Source organism: Hetaerina americana, unplaced genomic scaffold (assembly GCF_022747635.1).
Source record: "Hetaerina americana unplaced genomic scaffold, ioHetAmer1.1.p SCAF_4, whole genome shotgun sequence".
NCBI classification, from domain to species: Eukaryota; Metazoa; Arthropoda; class Insecta; order Odonata; family Calopterygidae; genus Hetaerina; species Hetaerina americana.
In genome coordinates this window covers 78,726,593-78,748,665 of record NW_027286985.1, presented here as the reverse complement: position 1 = coordinate 78,748,665, position 22,073 = coordinate 78,726,593, and the positions used below count along the sequence as shown (strand labels likewise).

Below are 22,073 nucleotides of genomic sequence, written 5' to 3'. Positions count from 1 at the left end.
ATGGTAGCAACTTTTGACAGAAGAAATAGACTAAAAGCGGGGAAGTAGCACGTTCCGAGGTCCCGTTTCTTGAATAAAGAGGCGTCGGATAGATAGAAAGGTTCGCCTATCCGAACCCATACATAAGGCTTCAGGGAAAGAAAGTAAACCCCAACGCCTCATATTCTATCCCCTGACCTCTGGTCAATATTTTTCATGCAGAATGACAGATAAAGAATACCATTAGGGGCCATCAAACTATTTTCAGGCACTAACGCATTTAAGGGAATAGACATGTCCACATGTTACACAAGCATTGCAATTACACAAACAGAAGTGAGATAGTCGTTGGAAACCACAAAAAGATTCCTTTAAGTTCTTTTTCAAGCCAAGGCAATTAGTTAAATTCTGTCTGACACTGAAACAACGTATGTACACGTTCAAACCAAATTTTTTTAGGCAATACCGGTTTAGACGCATATCCGATATCATCAGGTAACTACAATAATGGTATGCCTGAGAGAGGGGAGATATAAAGAGCTAAGCGCAAAAGCACAGATTAAGTATAACCTCACAATTCATTCGAATTTTGGGGTGAGAGGATACATGTTATGTTGACTGTATCCACAGTCGATCGATATTTTCATACACCATATCAATTGGACGGCAAGAGATAGTGTTTAGAACACACTTCACATTGCAAACTTTGATGCAATTTTAGAATGACCAAAAGACACTTTCCCGATTCTTTGATAGAAATCTCGGATGGAGAGAATATGTCCTACATTCTTCACCAAACTCTTTCTAACGATTTTCCAGAGAGTAAGACGAAAGGGGCCAAACTACCTCATCTTTTAGTGGCTATTGCCAGAAAAATTAGCGAGCGGTATCCCATCTCAAAGAAGATGGAGCTATAAAGCAATTATCTGTTTATGTAAGCGCTCATCACGCAGCTACATTAGAGATGAATGTCACCGGTAGGAGAGAAAGAAGTGACGGGGATATTTGTCCTTCGGAACAGAAAGATTCTCAAAGATGAACTTCATACAAGTTTGTATGGCTAGTTGAAGAAAGGAGAAGAATAATTTCGCGCTCGAAAAGATTTCTTCATATTTTCATTGTATTTCAATAAGATATATTGAGTGAATGAAATACTTCCCTTACAAGATATCACTTTAGACATATATGAGCTTTAGCGTGAAATTTCTTTTTTCTTAATTGGTTGTCCTAGCGTTACCATATATTTCGTTGAAGTGTCTAATAAAACATGGATTTCAAAGATTGAAATTACGTAAAACCAATTAATTTCAAAAATGTGCGCTCTCAGCGGTACCAAAATGTGCATGTTACCTCCATTAGGACTCTGATTTGATTACTAAAATACACCCATGAATTCGGATTTTAATAAAAACGTCGTGAATGTATGGAAAATCTGCGTGACGTCTCTGAAAATGAACCGTACTGAAATATTTACTACAAATCGTCAACTCTAACATATCTCTTTCTATAATTTCCATTTCCATCGTCCAAGTAAGTTAATAAGTATCATAGATAATTAGAAAGTGGTAAAAAATAAAACGAGTAACGAAAGAAAAGAGGGTTTTGAATAAATCCGTGAATAAATACCATGCACGCGAAACATAGCAGCATTCCACAATCGAAATATATTTTTAAGAAATTAATTTTATCAATCGATGATTTCCAAAGAAAGTTGATTCATTATTCGATAAATTAACGCGAAATAACGCACAGCTTATGGCTGCAAATACGAATGTCATTTTTTCGTAATATGAAACAATGGAAGAGATAATAATTTTGAAAAACAATCTATCACTCTTACTAATCACTCAGGTAATTAAATGATATGAACGTTAGGGTGCTGTAAATATAGATACAATAAGACAAGTTAAGAAGATATCCGGTAAAAAATTTATTAATGAAATGTTATTCACTCTAATACTTTGATAAAATTGAATTCCCCGCAAAGCCGCTGCTCCAATAAATATCACTGGGTTTCGCGTGGCGGGAGGCTCTCATAAGAGTGCCGCCGAGCGTGGAGCGGCCTGCCCACTCTCTGCTGCCTTGGCGCTTCCGGGTTAAAGGGGATGAGCAAGTGCAACCATGAGCCACGAGAAGGACAAATGAAGGCGACTTCTCGGTCATCATTAACTTTCAGAGCAGTTAATTTCACCCAACCTCGTCCATTAAAATGCTCCTACTCCGCATTCGTATGAACAACTATGTATCACGCCGTGATTGCTCGTGCGAAGTTTCTCAATCACAACTCACTTACACGACAGTAGCTATCTCGTCTCCAACCAGGAGGATAATAGACAATCCCACTGTTTTTATACTTAAGGATTTTATTGAAAATTTGACATAATAACCCTTGAAAACTACGTCAACAATTTTCGTCAGCAAACAAATTCCTGATGGCCTGTGTAATGATGTTTAAATCGCCATCATTGTAAAACAATTCTCTAATGTCTTCGAGTAAATAAATCTTTTGAACGTGCATAATAAATGTAGTTCTTAGCCTTCATTCCCTTGGATAAGAATACGATTAGATACTTACTTGCATGCCATGTCATGCCATTATGAGAGGTAGGAGACAGCATCAAGACGGCGAAGTCATTTCAGTTGACTTTACATAATTGAGATATAAACCGCAATAAAAATCTTATTCGTGATCCCTGAAGAATTATGGTTAGCAAGAAAATTAAAAATATCACCTTCAGGAACTGAGCTAAATTTTAAAAAATATCAAAATTAAATAAGTTTTACGCACTCATCAAGTAATGATGTCCTATTAATTTACTAAGGTTCCTAAAAGGTAAAAAAATTAAAAAGCAAGGGTTATTTAATGAATGATTCAGGCAGTAACCAAATTATTACATGCCGGAAATTTAATATGGGGAAAATTTACCAATAGAAATTATAGAAACAGCCTCACCTAAGTAGTATTATATTTTAATTGGAAGAGTAGCCATGCATCAGGCGGAGTGTCACGAGTATTATACTATTATATGAAGGATAAATGTTAAGGATATCTTATATATCTTGTAATACTTACATATATCTTGTCTTACTTGCATATATCTTCACTCAAAGGAAGATATTCAGGTGAGTAAGACAGGTAAGTAATTAAGGTAGGTATGTAAACCCTTATAGGGTTTGGTACCTTGTGACCACAAATTCATGCCTTAATTCCCTGAGTAAGTAACCCAAATCATTCTTTGAATATTTCATTAATCTTAGAAATGTGGTTTGATTATGTCGATCGACGACATTATTAAATTATTAAATGAACTCCCTGTGGGAGGTCAAGAGTTATAAATTCATTTTTTCCTTCCATCCGCTGAATCCGTGGACGCAATGAGTAATACACATGAGGGGGGAAAAGTGTGAACACTCAAAGAAAGGGCGAAAATTCGCCACGGAAAAAATGTCTAGCTCGACTGTGATTCGAACGTCATTCTTCAAATTAACTATCGTATGCCATAGATAGTAACCTGTAATCAGCTTTCTCTGGAATCCAACGGATCGTCATTTTTTCCACTATGATTTAAGTCATTTCTTTGCGAGAAAAATTCGAAACCATTAATTCCCTCTGCTCCCAATTTATCCCAAATAAGGTTAATGTGAAGTTATTCCTTCAGTTTCTGCACTCAAATCGAATCAGCTGTATTTTTACAATATGTAAAAGTTGATATCTAGCATTTATGCTTTTAGATTCATTAAATCTAGAATTTCCAATATTCTCTGTAACCTTTCAAAGCACTTATAAATTCCTCGAATGACGTTCCCATGTGTTTATTAAATCATAACTTAAATTTTCCACTGCGGGTTTCACAAATACTCCTGGTCTGATAACAAGTATATCTAAATAATGAGGAATCGCTCCCCAACGCTTTCCCATTCGAATCTTACCCTGATTTTCGTTTGACGTAACTACCTTACTTCGTAAAAGCAGCTCCTAATTTACTTCGAATTCCTTGGTCCGAAGTGACACACAAGTACGTGTTTTATTATGTTTACAATGCTCATATGCACCTCTCCGAGTGTATTGATACACGACATACTAGGATTTCTTTTCCCCGAATCGGATTATTGCGCAGCAGAAGTAGGATTTCGCAAAGCGGAAGACGTCATCGAAGGAACGGCGCATCGGCTGTGCCAGACATTCGATCCAATTTTCAACAAAGAACACGGGAAAGAACAGAAACAACTCTTATAACCACCGTCTTCTGTGGTTCTCGATCCGCAGCCTTATCATGGAGGCGGAAAGCTCAAATCCATCACCATTAGTCACTGCGCCAGTACCTCATGATACCTCGGTTCTCCGTAAGTTTAGGGTTCCCTCAGAGCGTTTCGATGACGGTTGGGTAGATTGACACGGAATCTTAAAAAATTGTAAGCTCCCTCTCGTACCTTTATCCTCGCTCTAACGAAAGAAAACAACGAATCGGTGAGTCGAGCGAAGGAAAAGGAAGGTCCTTCGGCACACAAATGGCGAGCACTGCGGTAGCAAGGCTATCAAACGGTAGAGAAAGAAAGAAATGAAGAAAGGAAGGAAATGCTTAATGCCTCCTCGTCAGTGAAGTCAGACATGCGATCGTACAACCCTCAAGCCCTGGCGCAAAGAAAAAATATTTAAAAAATATACGGCGGGAGGAATACATTGCCAGACATGAAAATATTTCGATTCCAGGCACGGTTACATGTACGCTTTTCCGGTTGGCTCCAGACCCAAGGTCTGTACGCGTGCGCCGCGGAAGGGGGTGGGTGGGTGTAAACAAAAGAGGGCTACTGACCGCAAGAGAAGAGGAGAAATGAGTAACATACACAATTCACCGTGTGCGGTGCCAAGGAGGAAATGAGGATGAGCGCGGAGAAGCATGTTGTTAGAAAATGCAGGTTTAAACGAAAATGCATGCCGCGAGAGAAATCTTACTGGAAGGTCGACCCTCCAGCAGAAAAACATCCCTTCCTTCGAATGTTTGGACGCTAATACTAACTTAGAAGTAATTACGAAAATATTTCAATCCATATTCCGTTTATTTCTTCCCCGATATCTCAGATGAGGTCACTTTTATGTATTTATTCAAGCGATGGCGTAGCTAGCGTTACGTTGGAGCATTTAAGCCCGAGCTGAACTACTTGAACTGGAAGTAGACAATGGTTTGTACTGAAGCGATTTCAAAAACTCAACTGGTTGAGATTATACTCTCCTCTTGAGCGCTTACCTAGTCCTCATGGAATGGAAGAATATAATGAAAGAAAATTTGAACGAAAATAAAAAAGTCATGTGAGCATTTTAGTAAATGGAGATTAACTTCCAAAACCAAAAGGACTCGATTTCAGAAAGGTAAATCTCTTCCCCTTAAGTCAAGTGTGAAAATGGATATTAAAATTCAATGCATCACTGGTGACATTCACGAATTCAAAGAAAAGAGCTAAATCTTGAAGAATTTGCAATTTTGAAAGGATATCTTACATATTTACCACAGGGTGTGTTCCTTGATATTTCATAACCATTCATACAGGATCATTTAATGCTCCTCGTATTTTTATGTCGTTCAGAGACGAACGCATTAAATTTTTTCAGTGCAATAATATTTTTGAGCTTTTTTTCCCGATAGGCATTTGTATATTTTTAGCGAATCTAGGATTCAAAAGATGCTTATCAATAGCTTCCTTAAGCAAGGATATTCATGCATACACATTTACGATTGTCAGTTCTTAGGCATCGCATATCAGATTCGTTCGATTTTCTGAATTTGCGTCATAAAGAAGATCAGATAACCGTACCTTTTTTTCATTACGAAATATATTTTGCACGAAAACCTGAATAAAAAGGATGAGTCATATATTTGGCCAAAAAAAACATCAAAATCGATCCTTATGTTGTCCGGCAAGGCTTCAGAGACAAAGGAAAAAATTACTGGTGAGATGAAAAAGTTAAAAATAAAATTTATAAAACAAGGAGGTTATTCCTATTTTTTCTTCAATTCCTTTGAGTTTATTTTAACTTTTGGATAATTGTATTCCTTTAAATTTAATTTAGCCATAACGACCGAATGAATTTAAGCGAAACTAACGAGGCGTATTCTTACGAGCCGCTTCGAACCAGAGGAAAACGTAGACAATGACGCCACAAAGGTTCATTTATTAGAACAAGATTTTCCTCGTTTACAAAATTTGGATGAACGTTAATATTCCCTATAAATTATTTCAAATCTTATGCGAAACAAATTTGTATTGCCAATCTGCATTCTCTTAAAACAACCACATTTCAGAAATTAAAGTATTTTAACATTTAAAGACCCTACACGACCACAACAAAAGCGTGAGAATTATAATCTAACAACCTACGTTTAGGAGATGGAAAAATTAACATTTCGCGCCGACAGGCGATTTTTTACCCACCACAAGGCCAAATGAATTTTTCTTTTTAAACGATCTTACTTTTGATTAAAAAATAACCACTTTAATCGTATTTACTTTTCATTAATTTACTCAACTTGGAACGTCATTTAGAAACAAAATACACATTTTAAGCTACCTTAAGCAAGGTGAGGCCATTTACGCCATCTTTTTGGATATGAATGAGTGTGACTGACTACATTTGATTATCTAAAAGTGAACTGAACAAAACTATTGACCCGAGTTGAACAACATGTACATGTGGAACATTTATACTATAGGCAAACCGCTAATTACATCGTGGTTACATTCAAAAACAGGGTATGACACCGTTGGTCATTTCATTGATTTTGTCAGTAAAAACATTCAATTTTCTAGAAATTCAAGTAATAAAAGAACTTTTGTGGCTAGGCATTATTTTTCTGCAATCATTTCTGAAGGCTTAGATCACCTTCGTAGTCTATGCGCACTCTGAATGAAACATTTCATGAACACAGAAAATATATATGTACCCATAACTATACCTAGTCAGACAGATCTTTCACGTGTACCATGAACTTATAGTTTGTAAAATTTCTCCACCAGTTTTTGGTAATTTTTCAGTCAGATTGTTGCTGAGTAAATGTATTCATTTTTCTGGTAAATTTTCTGTACCTTAATAGGAAATGTAGCGTTTTCGCAGATGGTTCTATTCCTGTCGTAGAACAAACGTGATTCATCACTGCTATTAAAAATATTCACATGAATTTAATGATATTTTATTTAAGTATCCGTTACTAAGCACGGATATTATCCTAAAAATTTAGTTTTAATCTATCATTTCATTACGCCAAAGCTTTTTACCAAAGATTTAATAGATTTTGTTCTAGTTTCCACGTTAATGACATGTTGAACATGATTGCCGCATAATTTATTGACATGGTGCCAAAAATTTGATTTGGATTTGCTATTGTCATCACGCCAAAATATTTCTATTATGGAAATTAGTGACTAGAAATGATCCCGTTGCCTTGGTACTGCACGGATGTTGTTTCCTGAAACCTGCGCTGCAATGCTTCAAGTCCAGAAATAATTTGCGGTAATGAGTCTACCAACCATACTTCAGTTCACAAGAATCAATAAAGACGAACGGTAACTGGCTTCATTCGAACGTGCACGAGACGTTTTACCGTTCTTTTGGGCTCCCTCACTCTCTTTCAAACCCATTACATGAAGGACGGATGTAACCATCGTGGGCACAAGTCACTACGTAATCAATACGAATCACAATGGAGTGATGACTGCTAGGGTGAAGACCGTTCCGTCTGAGTGGTTTCTTAACCTCCTTACGTCACGAAGGCTGAACGACTAATCGATTAAAATAAAGAAGCTATAAAGCGAAACTGCCCGCGTAACCGAGAAAAGACGAAAATAAAGGTTGACGCGGTATCGATTCACGAAATCGAAGCAGACAGTCGGGGAGACTTGAGAGTGTGGATTATTTGGCCGCGTTTCAAAACTTTTCTGGCTACTCTGTTGAACGACAGAGGACGAATTTTGCTGGGGTGATTTGGAAAACTGGATGGCTATTGATATTATCTTATCCGAATACGGCGTTTCCGCGAAACGGTTCTTCGATCAACAACTGGGATTTTATCCACAGACCGTAGACTCTGTAGAATATATTTTCGAGTTTCTTGAGGAGACAATCGAGGAAAATAAGTTAGGTATTAAAAGATATGCATAAAAACATATCATTAAAATATGAATAAGCAAGGGGTCTTTAGACGTGAGAGTGAGGAGACGTGTGGTCTTGGATAACTTCCGGAACTAATTATATGATGCAAAATGTGGGAGGATAATCTAAGTTATGGTAAAGTATTGGGATTATTATAAAAATATTTTCTATACACGAACATGGTTATTAATTCTCACCCTGGGAAGTTCATAGATCCGCTTTGGGAGTAGCTGGTTCAAATATAACGCGTAAATATCGGTAGTAAAAAATATTTTTTTCTGAACTCATTACTGAAAACATTCTCAAAATTCTACAAAAATTCATTAAAATGCGTCACATTTTCAGAGTGAATCAACGAAAAATACGACCTCCTTCCATAAAATTTCAAATATTTATAATGCCAAATAGGGAAGAAGTGCAGAATCATTTCCATTTAATAGAAAGATAATTTCTAAAATGACGGACATTTATTTAGCATTGATAAAGAACAAATATATTCAGTTAGCTGAGACATCTTTAAGCTACCAATTCACAACTGTGTGCGTAAATTCAACAAAGTACCTCTTAAAATATACGTTGCAATAAAATAAAATTAATTTAAAGTTTGGTCTAAAAAATAATCGCAGGAAAATAGGATACAACATCGTATGTGTCCGAGAAGGTATTTCATTGAAGGCACGAGTGAGTATTATGTAACGACATGTTTACAATAATGATAAGACGCACACCACTAGCCAACTAATCTCATAGTCTCAACCTGATCGTATTCATGATGTCAGAATTTTTTTAACCTTGTATATATGTACACATTAAAACAATTATGAGTCCATTGATTCTTAGAGTGCCCAGTAATTACGTTCAATGAATAGTCTGAATGACTGTCATTAGAGAATTTCAGTGGCATGGATGATGGAAAAAATATTTTTTTTTAAATTCCCTGTGGCGAAACAGAGCTAAAGGTCGAATATAAATCCTCTCTCTGCCTAGTACTCACATAGAGAACTTGTGCAACTACTTTCTGTGGAAGAGAAGATATTTCTTTAATGTGAAAAATATTTGAGGAGAAAATTAATTTATTATGAACGGTAAGGAAAACGTAATTGCTTCATTCGGCCGTCACTTCAGTATCCTTGCACGTCACGCCGCGGAGCCTCCATGGACTTCTGCCACCGAGGGAGGAGGGCATTTTGACTGGGTTCATTGGTGACGGAGACCTCCACGATCGATTCTCCGTAAAACAGTTAGCCTTATTTCCATTTTAGCATTTCAATCCGCGCGACCGACGTAGCATTGCCAAAAACTTGACCTTTGGCTCAGGTGTCCGTCGACGGATGAAGCGCTCAACCTCGAGGGAAATTTCATAGCGGTTGCGTTGAATGAAAATGGCACGTATCGCACAATGCTTATCCATCACTGACGGATCACAAAGAACTCCCTTTGAAAAAATTGACACAGTGTTTGGACGCTATTTATACCTGTACAATTATCTGGATATAGCCATTACTAGAATATACTATAAGTTCCTGCAACACTCGGAAGGTTGATTTATAGAAACGAATGAAATCAAATAACATAAAACCTAGATAACTTACATAAAAACGAGAGTTACGGATAAATTTAGAATAAGTTACCGACTTCTGCCCTTCCTTATGTCAGCTGATGGGAAATTATTTGCGCTCGTTGATGAGGGCCTCTATTGACAAATTTCAGAAAAGCATGCATTCACTGCATTCTGTCATTACCATCGGCATTTCAGTTTTTAAATTGTTTTACTGCAGTCTTCCATTCTTCTCGATTCAGGGTCAATTCTCTCACCCCGATATACTCGCGGCTTCACCTCCTTTTTAATTGTCTTTTTCTCATGTCTCTTGGTCTTCCTCGCGAGATCTTACCTTCAATTTTCCCTAATTTTATGTTTCTAACTTATCCATTGTGCCTCAATGTGTGTCCAATCCATCTACTAGTATTTCTTCTTTGCCGTAGATTAATTCTTCGTATTGTCCTTTCCTCTTATGTTCTTCCAAATACTACCTCGTTCCTCACTTTCTCCAATCATTTAACCTTCAGCTTTCTCTTCTGGCATCATGTTTTAAAGACGTTTACTCTTCACTGATTCATTTTACCAATGTTCCACATAAATACTAAAAATTATTACTAGCCATGACGAAATTAAAAATCCGATAAACGATAAACTACCGTTCCATTAAAGTGTCCTGCATCACTTATTTATAATTTCAACGAAGTAAATGGTCTTATAGGCGATCAATCATGAGAAAGAGTTGCAGGGAAAATCAAACGATTTTTCGTCATGCATACAGTTAGGAAAAGACTTTAATCAAATGTATTAAGAAGGAATTCCTTTCTTCCTTCACCCCACTAATTTTGTCATTTCAGTGATTTCCAAGATGGTTGAACGTGAAGAATGCGTTAATTTAATCTTCTCGAGATTTCAGTCTCGTAATTGCTTTCTTCCCAAAACCCACACAATACTTCACCACATGACAGCAGCCAAGTGCGAAATAACTTACTAATAGTTGGCGCTTAAGATTGATCTACATTCATTTTAAACTAGGTCGAATCCTAAGCTATTTTTTCGCAAATTTCTCGTAAAATAGGGACATGGAATGCATCTGCAATGAAAACGCATTAACAACAACATTAACGCATTACGACAACATTAACTTGAAGCTAATTTATGCTATAAATTGGATTTAACAAGGTAGTGGATTAGTAATTTTGGCTGCCACAAGGTCCCGGGATATATCCGGTAAATCTTCACGACACCTCAGGATAAATCCTAGTTGTTTGATTTTCCACACTCACTTCGGAAAAACCATAGGAAAGCGACCCATAGATATCCTCTCTCTATGCCCCATAGATTTCAACCATAGTACATGTTAGGGCCACGAGGTACCTTCAAGTTCTAAAGTATTCTCATTTTCTATCTCAAGGCTTGAAGTAGGTAGAAAAATGTAATTGAGCTTCAGAAACGCGAGATTTTTTTCAAAAATACGTGAAAAATATAGCTACACCTTAGATTGTACAGGTTTTTTACTCTAAGGGGCTCAGAAGGACGAAAATCGTGTGACAATGAGCACAAGAAGCCTTGGTAACGGACCAGCGGGGTTTCCCAGGGGGGAAATTGACCCTTAGAGAAGCGTTCTAGGCGACCATGGAACCATGGTAGTGACGCGTTAAAAATGTTTCCGCTGCATGAGGTTACAGAAGGTAAAATTTTCTGCTGTCAGTAATTTATCAGAAAAAGTTCAGAAGATCTTAGAACTTCTTGAAAGCACCTCATAGGTAAGCTCTGCCTTCATCTACCCTTCCAGATATATCGTACACGTGTCGTCTTAACAAAATTTATTTCATTGGTCAACTCAATATAGCACGATTTATCTCAGCTTGCCCATACTCGGCGAATTGGCGCCTTACCTACGTGGTGCGTGCCCTGAACTGTATCGAGAATTCATTATATCTTGCAAAGAATTTTATCTATGTTTCATCCTGAAGAAGTTGCAGGTATCGCTCACCCTGCATCTCATTAGTATTGGAATGAAAATGAATTAAGTTATAAGCTAGCAGGGATGCTTGGTTATGTACAGTAGAAAAGCTTTTAAGGTAATTCCTAACAGGAGGAATCGAAGCGTTCTCCCAAACGACACCTAAAATGATTCTCGCTGAGCACATAGAGAGAAAATACTCATTCACGTCACTATGTTTACCAGTACTAAATACATAATAATATAGTCGATTTCCAAATAAATTCTATGCGGTACAAATCATTTTCAAACTTTTATGTCACCAATGATAAGTTGTAAACGTAATTATTTGATAATGAATCTGTGTAACTACCAACGAATTCACTCAAGAAACAATATCTTATGCTACGTTGCCTAGCTTTTATTACACATTCTTACCTTGTCCTAAAGGCCAGACCTACTAAGCAACTCTTGCTGCCGTGGTAATTATTTTTAAATGTTGCAGTTTAAGTATATTGGTTTGTTAAAAACTCGTCTCGCATGGATAATAGTAGCATGCGATAAAATTACGTATTTAGATTCTTTTAAGCGCGTGGGAATTGTTGGTTAAAAGGAATTGCTTGATTGACATAACTATGCCACATTTCACTTATATTTAAGAAAAGCATATATTTTTGATGGAAAATATAAGGTGGGACCTCCTCCGCCATACATACCGATGAGTTGCATGGAAATATGGAGATATATGCACACACAGTCAATCAGTGTGATTACACGCGTTAACAGCGGAATATTAGTCATATGTGCAATCATGCAAAATTAGGCAGGTTACAAATCCTTTTGCCACTAAAGACAACACAGATGTAATGGATAGCAACACGTTCAGAGGTGTGGGCGCCCAAGGGAGTCCACCTATTTTGGGCCATCTGAACGTTTGCGCATTCGCAAATTTCTGCACGGAAAGGAACGTCATTGAGAGTTGCAAAACCGAAAACTCCTCCTCAGTTGGGGGTTATTTGAAAACCTTTGCAGCAAACCGAATGAGAGCCGTCCGTAGAATTGAGTGCGCCGATACGGTGAAACGATCCCAAATAAACACCATTCAAGTTAGTTAGCGATTGCTGGAAGGGGAATCACTGTGGAAGATTAGCAACTGTCTTAATAAGGAATACCCTACACTCATTGTTAAGAGCAAGTAACTAATTAAAATCCATCTAATGATTGAATGAGACTAAATTGGAGACTTACAATTAAATTATAAGGCGTGTGTAGCTCTTAGCCGAGTAGCATCAGTAGTTTGTTCAATTATTTCTGCCAGAAAAGTATCCCTGATCCTATCTTCCAACTAAGCATAATTTTACCGGGAAATAAGAGCAATATAATAGACCAACTAGAGATAAGTCGCGAAAAGCTGAATATATAGTAAATGTACATAAAGAGAAATAGTAGACGTACACAAAGTCTTTCTTTGACTGAAGGAAAGATCAGAAGGGATGGTAAGTCATAACAAAAGATAGTAGAAGAGGAACATACGTATCAGTCTCTTAAGACAACTCAACTGAATCTACTTTGGTCTTATGATGCCAGCCACTGGCATAGGTGAATGGCACAGGGAAATAGAGGTTGCCCTATTAAGAAGAATTAGAGGTCACCGTGTAATTGGGCCCCGGGATTCATACGAATGTTTTGCGGGGATCGGGATAGTTCCGTGGCTACCAACAGGCATGTCACCGAGAGGGCTCGGGTTCGAACCCCGGAGGCGGCAAATATTTTTCAGATGTATCCCGATCCCTACTAGAGATGCTTTGTGGAGAGCATCCCACGTCCGTCGGATGAGACGTTAAGCTGCGGACCCCTTGGCACCTTTCGACAAAAGTAGGCTAATGCCGACGCCGGTTTTCTCTCCATCTTTCCCATCCATCCCTAATGGCGCAAATGACTTTAGCTGTCGGTCGCCTCCCATAAAACGTCTACTACGAATGTATTGCGCGAATGTTTTTTACGTAGAGCCATCGGAGTGGGAGACGGACAAGGATGAAAACGACTGTGACAGTTGAGGACGGGAAGGCGATCCTCGCTCGCGGAAGAAACGCAAGGGAGGATTATGATGTCTATTTTTAATGGTAGATAAAAACTCGACAGCTGGAGTTGTAGTACCTTCTCATTCACTTGGCGTGCTTCGATGGAATCCTGAAAATATACACGCACGGGGTGCGTAACACTATCCGCTATACAGTAAACAATGGCTCTTCGAATGGCTAGAGTCGGTAAATGAACATCAGGATAAGGAGTATTAAAAATGTACTGCAATGTATATACATACAATAGTTGTAAACTTTTATTACTACCTTGGTTATAGCTTCTTCGATCAAGATCCTTATGTGGAATGAGAATTAAAAAGTTTTATTTTTCACAAAAATGGTGATACTGTTTAACTAGTTTCATCGCTAAGACAACAACTTGGGATACAAATGTATCCATAGGAGATATATAGGTGACGTTTAGGACGGCTAAAGATGGCCACTGGGCATCGGAATGAGGTGGGATGAGATATTGGGGAGTATATTTAGTACTCACGGAATGAATAAAAATCTGGTTTACGGTATCTTCCTGATAAGATAGTAAGCAAAAGATGTTATAAACTACAGAAATTTACAATGCTAATTGTCGAAAAAGCACATGAATGTAAAAGATCCCCTTACTTAGATCCCCTATTACTTCTATATGGTACCTTTGAATTCAAAAGAGGCATTCAGTACCATAATTTAACTGGTGGACTGCTAGAGACGCTAAATCATTCATACGACAGAAACTAACACTAAATATAATTTAATCAGCACAGCAAAAAAAGAGCCAAAGAAGCGATCGTTAAACTTCGAGGTTAATAAAAGTCCTTATGTAAACCAAAGAAGGTAAAAAAATCCATCTACAAAGCTACCTCTTAAGACTTTATCAACCCAAAACCCATTGTTTCCCGGATTCAATGGCAGGTTTTTTATTTGCAAAATCTATCGCTTAAAACGCGCCGCCAACCATTCGCCAAGCTCATTTTCACCATCCATGGCTGATAACTTGTTGCCAATGGTTGTTGGTTGTGACAAAATATATCCGATCGTGGCAAAAATAAGAGCATGGATCAAAATTAGCTGAAATCATCTGCATTTCTGTCCTTCCCTATTCTCCCTCGAAACTTGAATCTTTTAGATTGGATTATTCAAGAATTCTTTATTTTGTGTTAGTTTTTTAATAGATTAAGATAACAATTTTTTGTATGTAATACGGCTTCTATTTATTAATAAAGTCAATAAATATTCATTTCTCGATTGACGATTTTGCAAAACTTGCTCAAATTTTAAGTGGCTTCAAACAAATTTATGTTCTTTTCCATACTTTAAGAAATGAAGTTCTGTCATATCCCCCGTTAAATTCTATCTCGCTTATAGCTCCAGTCAGTCAGTTCCCTTAAGAGCGCTTTAAGCGAATTTTACTGAATGCAATTTTTCAAGGGAGCCCATTGGAGTACGCAAATGGCTGGTCTGTTTCACACCAACCGGAAATAAAGACCCCGCTCCGATATATTCCCAAGTCCGTTCTCGGCGAACGCCCTTGGGAGGGCATGACGTCAGATTCTAGGCCGAACTGTCGGAGAGTTCATGAGTTCGAGAGTGAAAATGAAGAAACCGGGAATTTCTTTTTTTTCTTTTTCTTAAGATCTTTACCAAGACCAATCAAGACGAAGGCAGAAAAGAGCTCTGAGATTTGAGCATAAATAGCAAGTTAAGACAAAGGAATGTGGTAGAAAAATTACATTAAACTGCGAATTATGAAAAATTTTATATAATAAATGATTATTTTCATCGACTTTAGACTAATTATGTCTCTATGACACCAATTTTGTCTTAGTGACGCTGGTGGCAATAATAACGGGAATAAATCTTTTAGAATGCATTTAGAAATGAGATCACCAAGAAGGGATATACTACCCATATTTAAACAAATCTTCACATTATTGGATTTAGTAAATATGTGCTCCACGAATATGTTGAAGGGAAAGTTGACACAACACTTGATACTTAAAAACATGATTCTTCCGAGAAATTTCTTCTAAAACTTAATTATTTACTGGGTATGCATGTAATTTTTATATTTGCGTGAACATTTTTGGAAGCAAGACTGTGGATATCATACATAGCTGGTAAAAACAACCAAATAAAAATTCATCTCATTGAACGGAAAATAAGTACTGAGGACTTGTGTAACCCGAAACATATTACATTTATACACATTTCGTTTGCGATGCTTAACTGCTGCATTTCTTCCCTCCATTGAGCATTATATAACGCCGTGGTATTGTTTTAAAAATCCTAAGACTTTTTTCCGATGGCAACAGTACCCTTAGGATTACTTTGCGTTCTTGCGATACCTAGGTGAGCAGAGGTTTGGACCGCAGACCGCGGAAGCTCGTGACCAGCAATAACAATGCATCTGAGGTGAAGGAGAGAGGCTTGATAGAGACGACAGGTGCGCTCTGAAATTCGATGTGTGGGAAGAGGAGATTAGCCGTGGGCATGAATCGGAATCGTTGCTCAAACAGAACTGCAAGGACGAACAGATGAGACGCTCCGCCGCCTAGGCGGTTGCAACGCGGAAATGGAAGATTTTTTTTGGAACCGCCGCTGTTTTGCTAACATTATATAACGTAATGAACGTCTCAAGGGGTTAATGAAAGGGTGTGCCAATATAACCTCCCGCAATCTCGTAAAAAGCAAATCGCCGTCCTCGCACACGCGAAGAATAGACGGAAAGCGCTCCTTAAAGGTTAGGCCGACCGGAGAAATTTTAGCTGAATCCTACGTCCAATTTGCAACCAACAGTTCCAGTGTAGCCTAAGAAGTGGTTCAAAATAAAGGAAACAAAAATTCAGACGAAAAAGCGGAGCGATCTAAAAAGAAATAAAATCTGAGAGGGGAAGTCTAACTGCGTCAAGAGCAGTGATACCGCGTTAATTGGTCAATGAGACTGAATGCCTTAAAATTATTCAAAATTTCCGCTCAATCCGTAGCGTACGCGTAAAACCTAGAGTTAAAATTTCAAATTTACAACAAAAATGATATCACTTTAGCCACGATGAAAACTAATCAGCAAAGAATCTCGGTTATATATTAGAATCTTGTGAAAATATGAAAAACACAGGAAAAGCGGATTCGCGTGTCTCCTTGAAAACGTTTTTATACTACTTTTAATGTGAATCATGAACCCATAAGAGAAGCTTATTTCCCCAAGAAACTTAGACAATGTTAGATAAAAAATTTTAAATGGGTTAAAAGGTTAGATGTTATTTTTCTTGTAGTATTACAGTTTTAAATAATAAACTTATTGGACAATAAAGGGTACAGTACTTGTGGAGTACGGTATTCTCGGAATTTTTTGGTGGATCAGGCTGCAACCTTAACGAATGGAGAATTCATTTGGCATAGTAATCTTAGGTAGAGATAGATAAGGTAATAGACACAAGATTTCCCAGTATTTTCACAAATTGTAGAAGTTATGAGCTAAAGAAGAAAAAAGTGCAGACAAAAGATAGAGGATTCAACAATAGACTTTAAGATTAATCTTTTAATTTCCTCGAATTAGCAAATTAACAGTCTTGTAACTCTTATTCTTCATCGACAAGCATATCATTCATTTAATGAGATAATGTTTTCCCAAAAAGTAGAATTAGATGAGTGAAAAAAGGAATCACTTAATTCTCTTTGTATATGTCTAAGTAAGTACCGTCTGGATTTAATTTACCGATGACAATCTCCCCACTTGTTAAGAAAGGAGAGAAATATCAACCAGCATGCCACACATTACCTAATAGGTAGACAATAGAAGAAAGAGAACATTTGAATAGTTAATGTGGACTTCCCACACTGTGGAAGATTATCTTTTGCCATAATTTCTGAGTTTTTCTTATTTCAAAAAGAATTCTGAAAATACTAAATATTTCACCCTTCAATTTTTCCTTAAAAAGATTTAATTGTTTCTTTTTATGAGTTAATTGATGACACTGCTACCAATTAACATTACAAAAAGTATTATGAATGTAGCAGTGAAAATTATCACCCAAAGCCGATGCACGAATGCCTTCCCAATGAGTGGTGATGCTGATGACACAAAAATCGTGTCATCTTTCACAAATATTTCTACTCTCTTTTTGAAGGTAACAATTTGAGCTACAAATAGCCTCTACAAATTACATATTACGCATTTATTTATATAGATACTATCCACTTAATTACTCTGCTTCGGCTAAACAAAATATCTTATATCTACGTAAGTTTTTAAATGTATTATAACATAACTGATTTAAGTATACACATCATCTAGATTTAAATTCAGATAGCTAAAAATGGAGACCTGATACCAACCAAGAGACTAACCTTAGGTTATTAAAATGAATGTTTATGGATAAGACTCTCCAGATGAATAACATTAAAAGTCTCACAAATAAGGTCATGGCTCGCACAACGAATAATTGTGACGGAGGCGAAAGAAGTACGGAAGGATAAAACAGTGTGGAGAAAATATTTTATCCTAAAATAATATAAAATGATTCTTATTTGAAAGACAATGGCTTGAATGTATATGCATGTATTGTGCTTTTTGCAATTACAGATTTTAAAAATGCTCATAAATATTGGTTATAATAAGTATCAGTAAAAATAGCAAAATGTGGGAAAAAACAGACACATTCGGAGAAAAAGAAAAAATTCCGGAAATTTTCACTTCGAACCCAGGATTTTTTTTATAGGGCATTTGATGGAAGTTTTTGATATCTTAATATTTTCCTAAAAAATATATTTTAAATGGCACACACCCATTAGACCACCGTCTTAATTACTAGACTTTCCGATCTCTAACTTTCGTTTAAAAAGGTAAATGGCTTCATTAGCAAATGCCTCTCCTCATAGCTTTTAACTCGAGAATTGCTTATGGCAAATACTAACAAAAATATTCACCATTTTGCTCGCTGAGTATTGATCGAAACATTTAATAAATTAGGCGCTGTACCGAGTTGCTGTTGAAAGGTCTTATTTGTTCTCCTCCCACAGCTTTTATCGCTGATGCTTAAAAAGTGCGACAGTAAAGCGATAACGAACTATTTGATGCTTTGATCATCGCTGTTATCACTCGTTTCAGCAACCATTGCTACTCCGGCAGCATACACTGATGTGTATATCTACATTAAGGTAAGATAAGGCACAGTACAATCATCGGGCATAAATTTGCAGTACCAACATGGAGTTGCTACGCGTTCAGATATGAGATCAATGTCGATAATTACATTACTTAGGGCCCGTTTCTCTAAGCAACAAGCCAATTTATAAGTCCTTTTTATTTGCAAAATCGAATATCCTGAACAGTTACCAAAGGAATTTTCACTCGTCAAAATTACGCATCATAACATTTATAATTCGCTCTAATACATTTAAGGCATTGTTTTCCGAGCACTTGCAAATCAACTTGTAGTTTTGAGAAACGAGGCCCCCCATATTCGCCTGGTAACTTTTACTAGTTGAATAATACTGCTCGCGAGTTCAGCGTTTTGTCGCCGTAATCCTCGTAATTTCTCTTGCACAAAGCCTAACTTGCTCCTTCCCAGCATCCTCAGCCAAAACCTCCTTCTCTGCAAAGATCTCTTCTCTTCGCTCTCCTGGTCACCTCACCCTTCACCTCCCCCAACATACGAACACTGGCTCAATCTGTCTCGGCCGTTTTTCTCTCCCTACCAACTCCTCTCTCACACACACACTCTCCCGCCGCCTCCTCCACCGTCTCCGTCCTAAGCTTCCTTAATTGAGTCACTCTCGTGCACCCCACCTCCCTGTCCTCAAGCCTCTCCCTCCTCAAATCGCCCCATCCCTTTCCTCTCCCTCCTTCTTCCTATCTCTCTCGTTACTTCGTCATCTGATTTCTCCATCTCTCCTCCCCCTAACCTTCATCACTCTCTCCCCCTCCGCTCCCAGCGCCACGCCCACGACCCTCGAACGCTCCGAATCCATTTAGGAAACCTTTTTCTCCTCGCCCACGCACCCCGATACCACCACTACCACCACGCCAACCACCCCTTTCCAAGCACATCACCACGCCCCGACTGGCGCGGCCGTCTCATTTTCTTTTTGCGGGGAGAAATTGCAGGAGTTGCCCCGAAGACGGGGACACAGGTAGATAGGCACGAAGTTCTTCCACACCCCACTCATACCCACCCCAGCCCGTGCCCCGCGACTCCGAACGCGGTCGACGATGTCCCATCTATTTCCGGAACGACACGGGCACACACAGGCGTTTGTACTACGTGCTCTCCGTCTTTCTCTCCCTCCGATGAAAAAATACCGAAAGCGTCACCAGGGGTTGAGAGGTGAAATGACACCCGCCAGGAAGATCTGGTTGCCGGGGTTTCTTGGGAAACCCCGGCAACCAGATCTTCCTGGCGGTACAGAGAAAGAAACAATTAATAGAGGGGAGGTCTTCCACTATACAGATACGTGAATTTCAGACACATTTAAGGCATATAAGTTGGTGGGATCTGTCCTCTCCCATAAAATCAACCTTTGGGTTGATAACTGTGGCATATCCAAAAGGTACGTGAAATTTACCATAATTATGTAAAATAGTGGGGTCAAAAAAGAAAATTATAAATGCAAAAATAAGATCGCAACAATGTATATGAATATGCAAAAAATAACCAATTTCTCAACAGATGATATGAATGAATGAATAAGTTAGACTTTAATTTACTGCCAAAAAAAGAGTAAAGAGGAGATTGAAAAAGTTCAATCTATTATTATGGTGGTGGTTTCAAGAATGACTAAAGTTTTTACAGCGAGAATATTGTCTTTGGTCGCAAGAATTGACAAGAATGTGGGCGGCTCCAATTAATTTTTTCAATACCATATCTAAGCGGGTTTGACTGTGCACATCGATGCAAAATTGGTACTATGCAAGAAAGTTGTAAAACTTTTGCAATTCAATTGCCCCTTAAAACTTACTGCATACCTATATTAAAGCTTTTCAATTACCGATTTGATTATATGTCCCTTTTATGGATTTTAAATGGTTTTATAGACTTTTAGAGATTGCGCTATAATTTGGCTCTGGGAAAATTTGTAATTTTCCTAAAAACCTTCCATAGGATATATGTAAGTGTACATTGTCATATTGGTATTTAATTAGTTCAAAGGCATTTTAAAACCAAGCCATACCATTTGCTTTTTATTCAAATGTTGGAATATGAGTTTTACTGAAACATTCCGTGCGGTATTTCACAACAAAGGACTTCAATTGTCTTTGAAAACAGTCCCCATTAGTGACCTAAACTTTCTGAAAAACGCATTTGAATGTTACGAACAAATTTTACTCGGATTCAACTGTGACCATACATTATTCAATTAGCTTGATTGCTTTTGTCCGAAAATTGTGAGCAATTTTCGGACATGTCTAGTAAATAACCAAGCATATACCACCTACTTATCTCACTCATTTCATTTAGTTAGGTTTCCTACCGACGAGTTGTCTGAATCATTGAGCAAGATAAAAGGGCATGGCTTGTAATCCAGACTCTTTACTTATTTGTATATTTTTCTGGAAAGCTCCAGCAAAGCGTGCCACCTGAATTCAGATGAAGTAACTGGGATAATGGCTTCGTTCAGACTGCTTGACCGATATACATACTAAAAGTCCGTGGTTCATTTCTAATTTTCCGAGTGGATGAGAGGGTGAGGAGAATGGTGTATTTGCTACATCTCTCCAAGCCATGCTCATTTCTACTTCCTTCATAACCTTTATCAGTTTTATTCAAAATATGAACTTATGCTTGGCCTGTTTCACCAAAGGAAAGCCATACCCTGCATAATTTTTCCAAACTTACTGAAGAAGAATACACTAGCGTAATTATAAGAATGAGTTTTCCTATTATTATTATTAAAAATACACATGTGCTGATAGACAGTGTCAGGTGGCACACAAATCCCAAATAATCGCAAGAGATAATAGATAAAATCAGACTTCAAAACACAAATCTCTTTAACAAAACAAGCGATTCCGCATCCCATTTACAGCCATTAATCAGCAAGAAAAAAAAGATAAATTTAAAAAATTAAGCTATTACATATAATACAATACACCACACATCAATCAAATTATTACATATATTCCTTACATCTATTCTTACAAGTATACACTCTGTCAGGAAAGGGCTGGAATATTTTTGCAGGTGAGGTGCTCCAATCAACAATTGTTCTATTTAGAAAAGAAAATGTTTTTATGTGTTCTCTGTGCCCGGCATTTTACCTTAAATTTGTGATCATTTCTCCCTATAAAATGTGGGTTCCCCGCCTCTTTCCTAAGATCTGCCCAAGCTTTCTCCCCCTTCAGAATTCGGAACATTCCACAAAGTCTGCTTTCTTTCCTTCTAGTTTGTAGAG

General features: G+C 37.6%; 1 protein-coding gene across 4 annotated transcripts in view; it reads right to left on the bottom strand.

The window, feature by feature from the left end:
- LOC139691991 (uncharacterized) overlaps positions 1-22,073 on the bottom strand; it is a 347,699-nt gene that overhangs the window by 300,310 nt on the left and 25,316 nt on the right. The gene's annotated exons all lie outside the window — the stretch shown is intronic.